The sequence below is a fragment of the Mustela nigripes genome, chromosome 3, assembly GCF_022355385.1.
Source record: "Mustela nigripes isolate SB6536 chromosome 3, MUSNIG.SB6536, whole genome shotgun sequence".
Taxonomy (NCBI): domain Eukaryota; kingdom Metazoa; phylum Chordata; class Mammalia; order Carnivora; family Mustelidae; genus Mustela; species Mustela nigripes.
In genome coordinates this window covers 156,841,426-156,851,250 of record NC_081559.1, presented here as the reverse complement: position 1 = coordinate 156,851,250, position 9,825 = coordinate 156,841,426, and the positions used below count along the sequence as shown (strand labels likewise).

The 9,825-nt window shown below is 42.2% G+C and overlaps 1 non-coding gene across 1 annotated transcript; it reads left to right on the top strand.

Moving 5' to 3' along the window:
* Positions 1–9,661: 9,661 nt before the first annotated feature.
* On the top strand, positions 9,662–9,743 carry TRNAS-AGA (transfer RNA serine (anticodon AGA)). Its single transcript has one exon. It is a non-coding gene; the product is annotated as a tRNA-Ser (tRNA).
* Positions 9,744–9,825: the final 82 nt, after the last annotated feature.

Genomic DNA, 9,825 nt, shown 5'->3' with positions numbered 1-9,825 from the left:
GTGCTGCGAGGTCTGAGGGGATGTACACTGGGAAAGGACACATGGGATGAATTAATCCTCGTGGACCTCACTATGAGGGACATTAGAAATAACTATGACTGACTATAATAACAAAAAGTGCCACCAAGTCGTTATGGGACTAGAGATACTGAAGAGAGAAGAAGTCTCATTGACTAGTCAGGGGAGGCTAAAGTGGTGGTTTTGTTTTAGCTGAATAATAAAGGATGGACAAGATTCCCCTAAAAAGAAAGTACAGTCAGGGAAGAAGTAATGGAATGAGCAAATGAACAGATACAGGAGGACAACAAATGCTTTTGGAAAACAGCCAATAATGGGAGTATGTGAGAAGCTGAAGCTTATCCTTGACTGAAGAACCACACTCCTAATATCTACTGATTATGTACTGTGTGCATTCTCCTCTGACACTCACAACGGCCTGATGAGGCAGGCACCATTACTCCCTTTTACAGGTAAGAGTGCAGGGATATAAAAAATTGTTAACTTGCTCAAGGTCACGGCACTGGTAAGTGCCACCGACCAACGTTCAGCTGTGGTCCATCTGAGTCCAAAACCCCCACTACACTCTAATGCCTCGCGCCAGGGGTAATGGGAAATGGATCTGAGGGGGAACGAGGTGCCTGGACTTTGTTTGGCAGGCAATGTGAGGCCATCAGAGATTTAGTAAACTAAGGCCACAATCAGAGCAATGCCCTACGAATAGAATACTTCAAACTGTGGGTTACTACATTAGTAGGTCATGAAGTCTATTTAAATAGGTTTTAACTAGCACTTTTTAAATAAAAGGATAGATCAGATTGGAATAGAAAATATTAGAATACATCTCACATAGATTACAATAGTTTTATAAAACTTGTGTCTCACTTTACATAGTTAATATACAGGTAAGTAAGTAGATAATTAGATAGATAGATGGAGAGAGATCTATGTTTTTATTGTGCAGTCATCTAAAATGTATTTCGTGGGGCACTTGGGTGGCTCAGTTGGTTAAGCATCTACCTTCGGCTCAGGTCATGATCTCAGGGTCATAGAATTGAGTCCAGCATCAGGCTCCTTGCTCCACAGGGAGCCTGCTTCTCCATCTCCCTCTACCTGCTTCTCCCCCTGCTTGTGCGCACTCTCTCTCTCCTTTTCTGTCAAATAAATAAAATATTTTTTAAAAATAAAAATAAAATGTATTTCTTGGGGCATCTAAGTAGCTCAGTAAGTTAAGCGTCCAACTCTTGATTTTGGCTCAGGTCATGATCTCAGGGTAAGTGGGATCAAGCCCCATCTTGGGCTCCATGCTCAGCACCAAGTCTGCTTTTCCCTCTCCCTCTGCTCTTCCCCCCAACCGCTGCTCGCACACACGCTGTTTCGCAAATAAATGTGTAAGATCTTAAATAATTAAATAAAACGTTTCTTACTGTAAATTGGGATAAAAAAAAATGTGAAGCCTTCAGCTCTAGAAGATTGCCAGGAGCACAAGCATACAGATTTCATTGGAGAAAGGGTGTCTGTGGGCAGGGAAACCAGTTAGAGGATATTTTCATGTTTTAGTAATGGAGAAACTAAATTAGGTGGGAGCAGATGGATTCAAAAGAGTTTGGTGCAATACATATATGTTTTCTCTTATTTAATCTACACTGAAACATCATTCTCCTGTTCCCTGTGCCCTCTACAGGGATCCTCCAAGGACCCTTCTCATTTGCCTGTTTCCTATCAGGAGACTTAACTTCCATGTTGAAGCCCTCCCCAGGGCTCAAGCAAAGTCATCACTGATGTGTAGGTTTGTTTTAAAGTAATAAAAGTAACTCCTCTCTGCTTGGTCCAGTAGCCTGTCTGTTACAAAATACATCCTGACTTCAGGGAGAAAACACTAGACAAGCCAGAGAGGTGCAAGACAGTGAAGATGGTCCTTTTTCCTCTTGGGCTCAACATTAGAGGCCATCCTGGCTCTCTCAGTAGCTCTGAAGTCCTGCGGTCTCCACCTTGGGCTCCCACTCGGCCCTCACAACATCCTTGCCAGATAAGCACTATATTAGTGACCCCGTTTTTTTTTTTTAAGATTTTTTTATTTATTTGACAGACAGATCACAAGTTGGCAGAGAGGCAGGCAGAGAGAGAGAGAGAGAGAGAGAGAGGAGGAGGAGGCAGGCTACCTGCCGAGCAGAGAGCCCGATGTGAGGCTCGATCCCAGAACCCTGGGATCATGACCTGAGCCGAAGGCAGAGGCTTTAACCACTGAGCCACCCAGATGCCCTTTAGTGACCCCATTTTTTAACAGGTGAAGAAACTGACAATCAGAGAAGACAAGCAACACCTTCAGGTACCCAGCACCCTCAGCTAGTAAACAAGGGAAATGAGATTGCACTACATCTCTTTAAATTTTTTAGGACTGCCTTTAGTCTATTATACCAGAGAAAGCTAAGGGATGGAACCATATCAGGTATTTACTGGCCACAACTTAACAGATAAGGAGACTGAATAACAGGAAGTTTCAATGTCTCATCTAAGACATAACCCAGTAACAGAGCTAGATCCAAAACCTAAGCTAGCAAAGCCAAGTGACAAATTGCTACTGGTTCAAAGAATTTTAATCTAATTGTACTCAGGGCATAGATCTTGGTCTGGATTTCTGTCAGAGGCCACTGTGTAAATGCACTGCACAACTTCTTCCTTGGAACAGACTTATAATCTTTTCCTAGCTGATTAAACTTGTTAGCATTTTCCTTCACACTCAAATCTCATCTTCTCTGTGAACATAGGATGGTTGCTAGAGAATGTTAAGGCAGTACAGACAGATTTTACATACACAGAGTAGAGAACTGTAATAACTGTACAATAATGCACACTGGCAAGCATCATATGAACTTATATACACTCAAAGATCCTGAACTGAACAGATCCCCCACAGACAAGATTTAAGAATTAAGTTGCTTGGTTGAGTAAATTTGTCAGCCAAGTCCTTATAAGTAATCAGAAGATCAAATTAAAGCAAACTCCTACCCTTGCCTTGGTTGTTGGGGTTTTTTTTTTTAATGGGGAGGAGAAAAGATAACCTTAAGATAAATAATGAAAACATGTAAACTATAGTATGATATGATAAAATGAACATGAGTTCTGCAGTGAGACCCAATTTCAAAACCCAGGCTGTAGGACTTAGAACAACTTTACCCCTCTGTCCCTAGATCTTCAGCTGTGACAATTAAATAAAATAGGTTATATAAAGAGTTCAGGATATGGTAGGTAAGCAATACATTATATTATAGATGTGAGACTACTATACCCAATATGATCACTGCCCTTAAGCACACTGACCCCTCAATGCCTGGCTCACAAGAGGACGGAAACCATTGCAGTGTAGCTCAGGCTAAGAGAACTGACCTGACCTGGGGCTTATTTATATGAAAGGAGTCCACCATGCAAAACTCACAGTATTCAAAGGCAGGCTTGGAGCTGATCCAGCCTGACACTTATACCCAAGGGGTTGGAAGTGGAGGCCTGGAAAGGCAGTAAGAATGTGTGAGCTGTGGAGATATTCATAGTCAAGTGGGTGACAGAATTTGATTCCAGACAGACTAATTCATGTTGAAGCATAACCTTAGCCATAACCAGAAGAAGCAAGGAGCCAGCATGGGCCAAGAATTTGTCAGGGTTCTTGTGGTAAGCTAAGAAATACCCCTAAAAAAGTTGTCCATGTCAAATCCCTGGAATCTATGAATGTTACCTTATTCAGAAAAGAGTCTTTGCAGATGTAACTAAGTTTTAAGGATCTGGAAAAGAGGAGCTCGTCCTGGATTATCTGGGAGGGCCCTAAAGGCAATTTTAAAGTCTTCTTTAAAATTGACACACAAGGGGGCACCTGTGTCACTCAGTCGGTTGAGCATATGACTCTTAATTTCAGCTCAGGTCATAATCTCAGGTTCCTGAGATCGAGCCCCACATCGGGCTCCTCACCAGTGGTGGAGCCTGCTTAAGATTCTCTCTCTCTCTCTCTCTCTCTCTCTCTCTGTCCCTCCCACACTCCCCTCTCTAAAAAGCAAAAACTGACACACAGAGGAGAAGGCCACGTGAAGACAGAGGCAGAGATTGGAGTGATAAGGCCACAAGCCAAGAGATGCCATGGGAAGTGGGAAGAGGCAAGGAATAGATTGTTCCTTGGAAACTTCAGAGGGAGTATGATCCTACCCACAACTTGGTTTCAGCCTCTGGCCTCCGGAACTGAGAGAATAATTTCTGTTGTTTTAAGCCACCGAGTTTGTGGCAATTTGTTGTTGGCAGCCCTAGCAAACTACTGCAGCCCTGGACAAGGGTTTGGGGTTTGGGCAAAGTTTCAGCTTGAGACTAGAAACAGAGTTCAGTCTAAAGGTGGACGGGAAGTCCATCACATGGAGCTTCACGGGGCAGAGAGCGCTGTGGCCATCCAGAGCAGTTCTAGATGGAAGCCTGATGGAGAAGAGTGAGCAAGTTCTGGGCTGGCTCAGAGGCTGCTGGGGCTCATCTTGCAGGTGAAATATTTCAGTACCTACAGCCAAGCAGGCAAACAGAAACTGCTAGAACGACTGGTACCGTTCAGCCGATAAATGATAAATACCTTACAGAACCTGGCCACATGTACTCTGAGTTGGTTTAGGGCGGGGAGGGAGGGAAGCCAGAAAATATGCTCCTCCTACTATAGAAAGAATCTGTCCTCTCATTCACATGCCTGCACTAGGGGTGCAGAGGTGAAGCCAGGCCTTGCCCTCCCAGAGCTCTAGATCTGCTCCGGCCCTCCACTGTAGCCCCCACAGTCTCAGAGTAAGACCTCCCAGAACACTCAACAAGACACATTCTCCTTTAGCCAAGAGCTTCTATGGCTTGAAAAGACCATTTTGTGCCCATATTAGTAAGAAGGGAGAATCAGGGAAAGAAAGAACTCACCATTTCTACACACTTCTAAGTCACAGGTCAGAGAATCAGCCTTACTGTTAGAATACAGTGGGGCTTCCCTGACCCCCAACAATACTGTTATAACAGGATTTTGGCTTAGATGTTCTCAAAAGCCACACTACTCCATCCCTTCTTAGACACTACAGGAGAAACAGATATATATATATATATATATATATATATATATATATATATATATCAGTTATAGTCCCTGTCCTTCAAAGAGCCTGTGTCCTCAGATATAATAAGAGATCTAACATAAACACTAAACTATAAAGGGGTGAGTACATTAGAGTGCCACAGATGATCAGAGATCAAGAACGTGAAGAGATAAGAGTTGTTCTCATTGATATGTCAATGCAGGCATGAAAGTGTTCCAAAATGTGAGAATTTCATATTAAACTTATATCACCAATGCCATGGCCACTAGAAAGGGTCTTATCTAGAATAACCATGATGATGATGAAATAAGACAAAGTAATGGTGGCAATGAAAATCTCTTAATAATCAAAGAATTTCTAAATTGTTTCAATTCTTGCCTTGATTGCTCCTTTTTAAAAATGTAAGAGTTTTATACAAAAATCACTAAAGTCCTTTCCAGCCTCCAAATATTCGCTGTCAGGGAGATAGCTCTGTTGGCTTTATCCTTAGAGATATCCATGAGTTTTCTGTGGATGTGGAGAGATTTTAGACTTTCAGAAACCTACAGGCATCTTTTTTTAAAGCCGTAGATTGGTTGACATGTGGAAACGTGACTGAGAAAAGAGAGCGGACTGGTCTGCTTAAAACACTGGCTCCTCCCTAAAATGCAATATGGCCAGTTGGAGGACAGAAGACTGATGGGCAGGAAACCTAAGCCCAGGCTGAGAGACACTTCTGATCACCTCTGTCAGTTTGGTTCTCCCTTTGCTTTCATTCTAACATCTAGCCATAATTCCTACTCCCCATCCCACAGAGTTCTCCTATCGATCCTTTTTTCTCTTGAATCAGGATTAATTTTCTGAAGGTTGAAAATCATAAAGTAAAAACTAATATGAAACGAGGAGGAGGAAAGAGGGAAGTGTAGAACTGAAAGGCATATTTTAATGCTCAAGCCTCAAAAGAAAGGCTAGCCTACTGTCTCCTTGGAGGGATGACAGGTTTGAGCCATGGTACCATGCCTCCTCAGGCTGAATTTTTGGTTGGTTGCTATATAGATGGTAATAAAATACCCAGTTGGGTGGGGCCAAAAATTGTATTACACTCTTAGAGCACATCTGTGAATACCAGCCTCTTGAACAAATGACCATAGTTTACTAGGCTTCAGTGCTGTCAGAGGCTGCTTCCCAAATCCCAACTTTGAACCTAGCTCTGCCATATGGACACATGGGGTCAATGAAAAATAGTGTCCAAGGGGGCCCCAAGCATGAGAAGCCCTGGCAAAAAGTGACAGGTTTTATCCAGGCTGCTGAAGAGAAATGTACTGAGAATGGAAACACTAAGAAGGTGCACGCCTTCAGAACGTGTCTGTGGATCGAAACACACCCTAACAGATTCTTGAGAGAGCCCCTGGCGGCCATGTTAACCTTGGCATTCTTATCATTAAAAGGCTATGCTCATTTCTGGCACCTGACATCGGACACATTGACAGCAATGGGGTTGATGGAAGAGGAAAGAATCTGTTTTGCAGTAAAAAAGAGATTTTTTTTTTTTTTAAAGCAGTTCTCAGATTTCTCAGGCCATTTGAAATCACGCCAGAGAAATACTTGATTTCAGCATTCTTAAGCTCTCTGCGATGATGCTGCAAGTGGTGTCCCCCACGTGTGATGATGTATTTCGGGGCCAGAGTTTTCTCAAGACGTTCCAAGCCTGCAGGCTCCTGATCCTTTTTCAAATTACGAAGATGATAGTATCCCAGTGAGGGTTGTGATTAGTCTAAACTCTCCACAGCTGTGAGAGATGAGTGCACAAATTCCAATAAAGATTCCACAAGCTCTGGACTGAATTTACCTACACGACATCGAGGTCTAACTGAGGGGCCACATAAAAGGACCGGAGCTGCCTCAGTGCTATTCTGTTTCTTCCACAGCGTCAGCTGCTGGGGAGCTGGCAATTGTTCTGGGAGGATGCCTTCCCTCACACCATCGTCACTGCCCAGCAGTGGATGTTCATTTTAGAAGGTCTGGGATGTGTGGGAGTAAAGCAGAGCTGGGAAAATTAAACCCAAGTACATGGGAATTTAAAGAGGCCTTGCAATTCATTATGTGAATAGCCAGGAGGATTATAAAACACCTTGTAACTGAAGGGGTTGGCCTGGAGCTGTGTGGGACAACAGAACCAGCTGTATCACCACCCCTAACTCATTTAGAATGGGGCTAGCAAGAAGACAGACTCGGAGCTCTCCGCAGTGACTTGGAAAAGCCGGCAGGGCTTTGTTTTCTTATTCTGGACACCTTTTTCCTAAAATACTTTCTTAGACTACTAAGCAACATAATAATACACAGCATGCTCCTTTCAGCATGTTTAATAATTGTCTCATCTGAAAACACTTGGCTATGCTCCTTTATGAAACATCTGACACTAGGCATGCTTTCCAAAACTGTGCAAGACTTAGCAGGACAAGGAATTTACTTCACTGTCTACACATATTAGAAACTATAGAGATAATAAATAAGCTCCCTCACTTTAGAAATAAAAAGACCAAAAGAGTATATAATAGTATTTTTTTAATCTTCTAATGTGATTTGCAGGAATGCAGAATTTTCTAAAGCTATGGATACAGTCATCAAGTATATCCACCACCATTGTTTACAGTCCACTAAAACACACCTGGCATCACTCCTGACATCTAGAGATTTTTAATACTCCACTATCTATCATTTTACAGCTTATCACATAGCCACACACCTATGTGATATGCGACACTTCTCCTTTTAGACACTGAATTTGTTTTCTTTCTCGAAGGCAAACCCGAAAGACTACACCACTCAAGAGGCCCAATGAAGAGTCAAATGAGCTGTAAGCAAAATTCTCAAAGCACCAACCCCTGGATGATCTATCTGTACATGGTATTTTACTAAAATGAAGATGATGGGAATGGAAGAAGGAAACAAGCTCCAATGTTTTCTTATATTCACACAAACAAAACACAACTACAGGCATTTCCACTTTTAGCTTTTCACAGTCCTTCATGCAAATCCTCTACACGCTAATAGATTTTCTGAACTACTAGCCATAACACCTCAGATTTCACCATTTCTAGAGAAAAATCAAATTAAGCCTGTTAAACTGGATGGCAACTATGCATTACGCCCCCTGAAACCCATGTTGCAAGGGCAACGTCAGTATCAAATGGCTTAGTCCTGTCTTTCTGCTGGAGGCCAGTTCCAAGTACAATCACCCAGCAAGTCAACTTGGAGGGAAGAAAATAATAACTTTAAAAAGTTGAGTAGGAAATCAGACAATATTCAAGATCCTTATGGATAAAACACAGCTGCAGGCTACAACACAGTAGCCCTACAAATAAGAGGAGTGTTGCCTTCCTGAGAATAGTCCAAGTTGGTCTGATAGCAACATTAGTGGTTGCTGGTAGATGACTGACAACCAGCTTATATGGAGAAAAAAACATGTTTTCTAGCATTTGCCATGTCCCTGATGTAAATACACACAGGAAGGCTGATTTCAAACTACCCAAGTGACATCCTTGAATGGGAAGTTAAGGAGAGATTCACAGTAACAACCCATTCTACAGTATTTCAGACACAATAGATATAACTAACCTCAACAGTATAAATAATAATAAAATGTGTGGAAATAACTAGACTGCGGTGAATTCTGAATATTACTTTTGTTTTTAATGTCATTAGTTTAATTGTAAGTTTATATAATTTACTTTTAATGAATGGTTGCATTTAACAACTGGCTTCCAAAATGCATAAAAATATAAAGGTGGGCTCTAGTGAGCAAGCACCTTTGGCTCAGGCACAGTACTGCCTGCACTTTGCTCCTCGGGGGCATTAAAGACATTTTGAACACACATCAAACCAAATAAATGAAGCTACTAAATCACTTGGATCAGACTACTTTCAGGATTCTGCAAAAAGAAGTGTCCACCTCTTTGCTACCCCACTTTAAAAATACTCAAAGCTCAGGTTACACTGTTTGTAGTACTTACAGGAATATCATTCATTAAATAACAGCTTGCATTTGTAACACGCTTTACACTTTTCAAAGTAGAGCTTTAGAGCACGATGGGACAGTCTGATCCTGCGTAGTGAATTTAAATTGGTGGGGAATAATAGCATTTTAATGCCTTATCCAAGAAAAGAGAGTCCCGGGAGCTGTTGGTCTAAGAGAGAGGTGGAGGGATGGAATTGAGTGAGAGCCAAGCAAGGAAGCCCAGAGCTGTCCAGACGCCCCTCGGTTCCAGATTCCGTCCTGGAAATGGCACTGTTGCTGAGAAAGCAAGTGGACGGTAGTACCAGACTTTCCTACCTCCCTCCTGTTTTCTGACTCTAACTAGAAAACTGACTAGATCTCAGTTCTTCCTGATAGAAAAGGGTTGGGTCGCACGGGATATGCTCCAAGAGTATCTCAAAAAGCTAAAATTATTAGAGCCGTAACATTCAAATATGATCTTATCTGACCAAACAGCTTTGTAAATGTTTTTCTCCCCATCAAAACATACCTGTTACAGCGTAGACACTTGTATGCAGAGTCTACATAGATCTTACTGCCAAAATTAACATCAGCAGTAGTCGTGGCCGAGTGGTTAAGGCGATGGACTAGAAATCCATTGGGGTCTCCCCGCGCAGGTTCGAATCCTGCCGACTACGGGAAGGTCAGCTTTTGCTGGTACTTGCTTTCGTTTTGGTAAATTCTCCCCAGCTTTTTCCGCAGATTACTTAAGGGATTTAT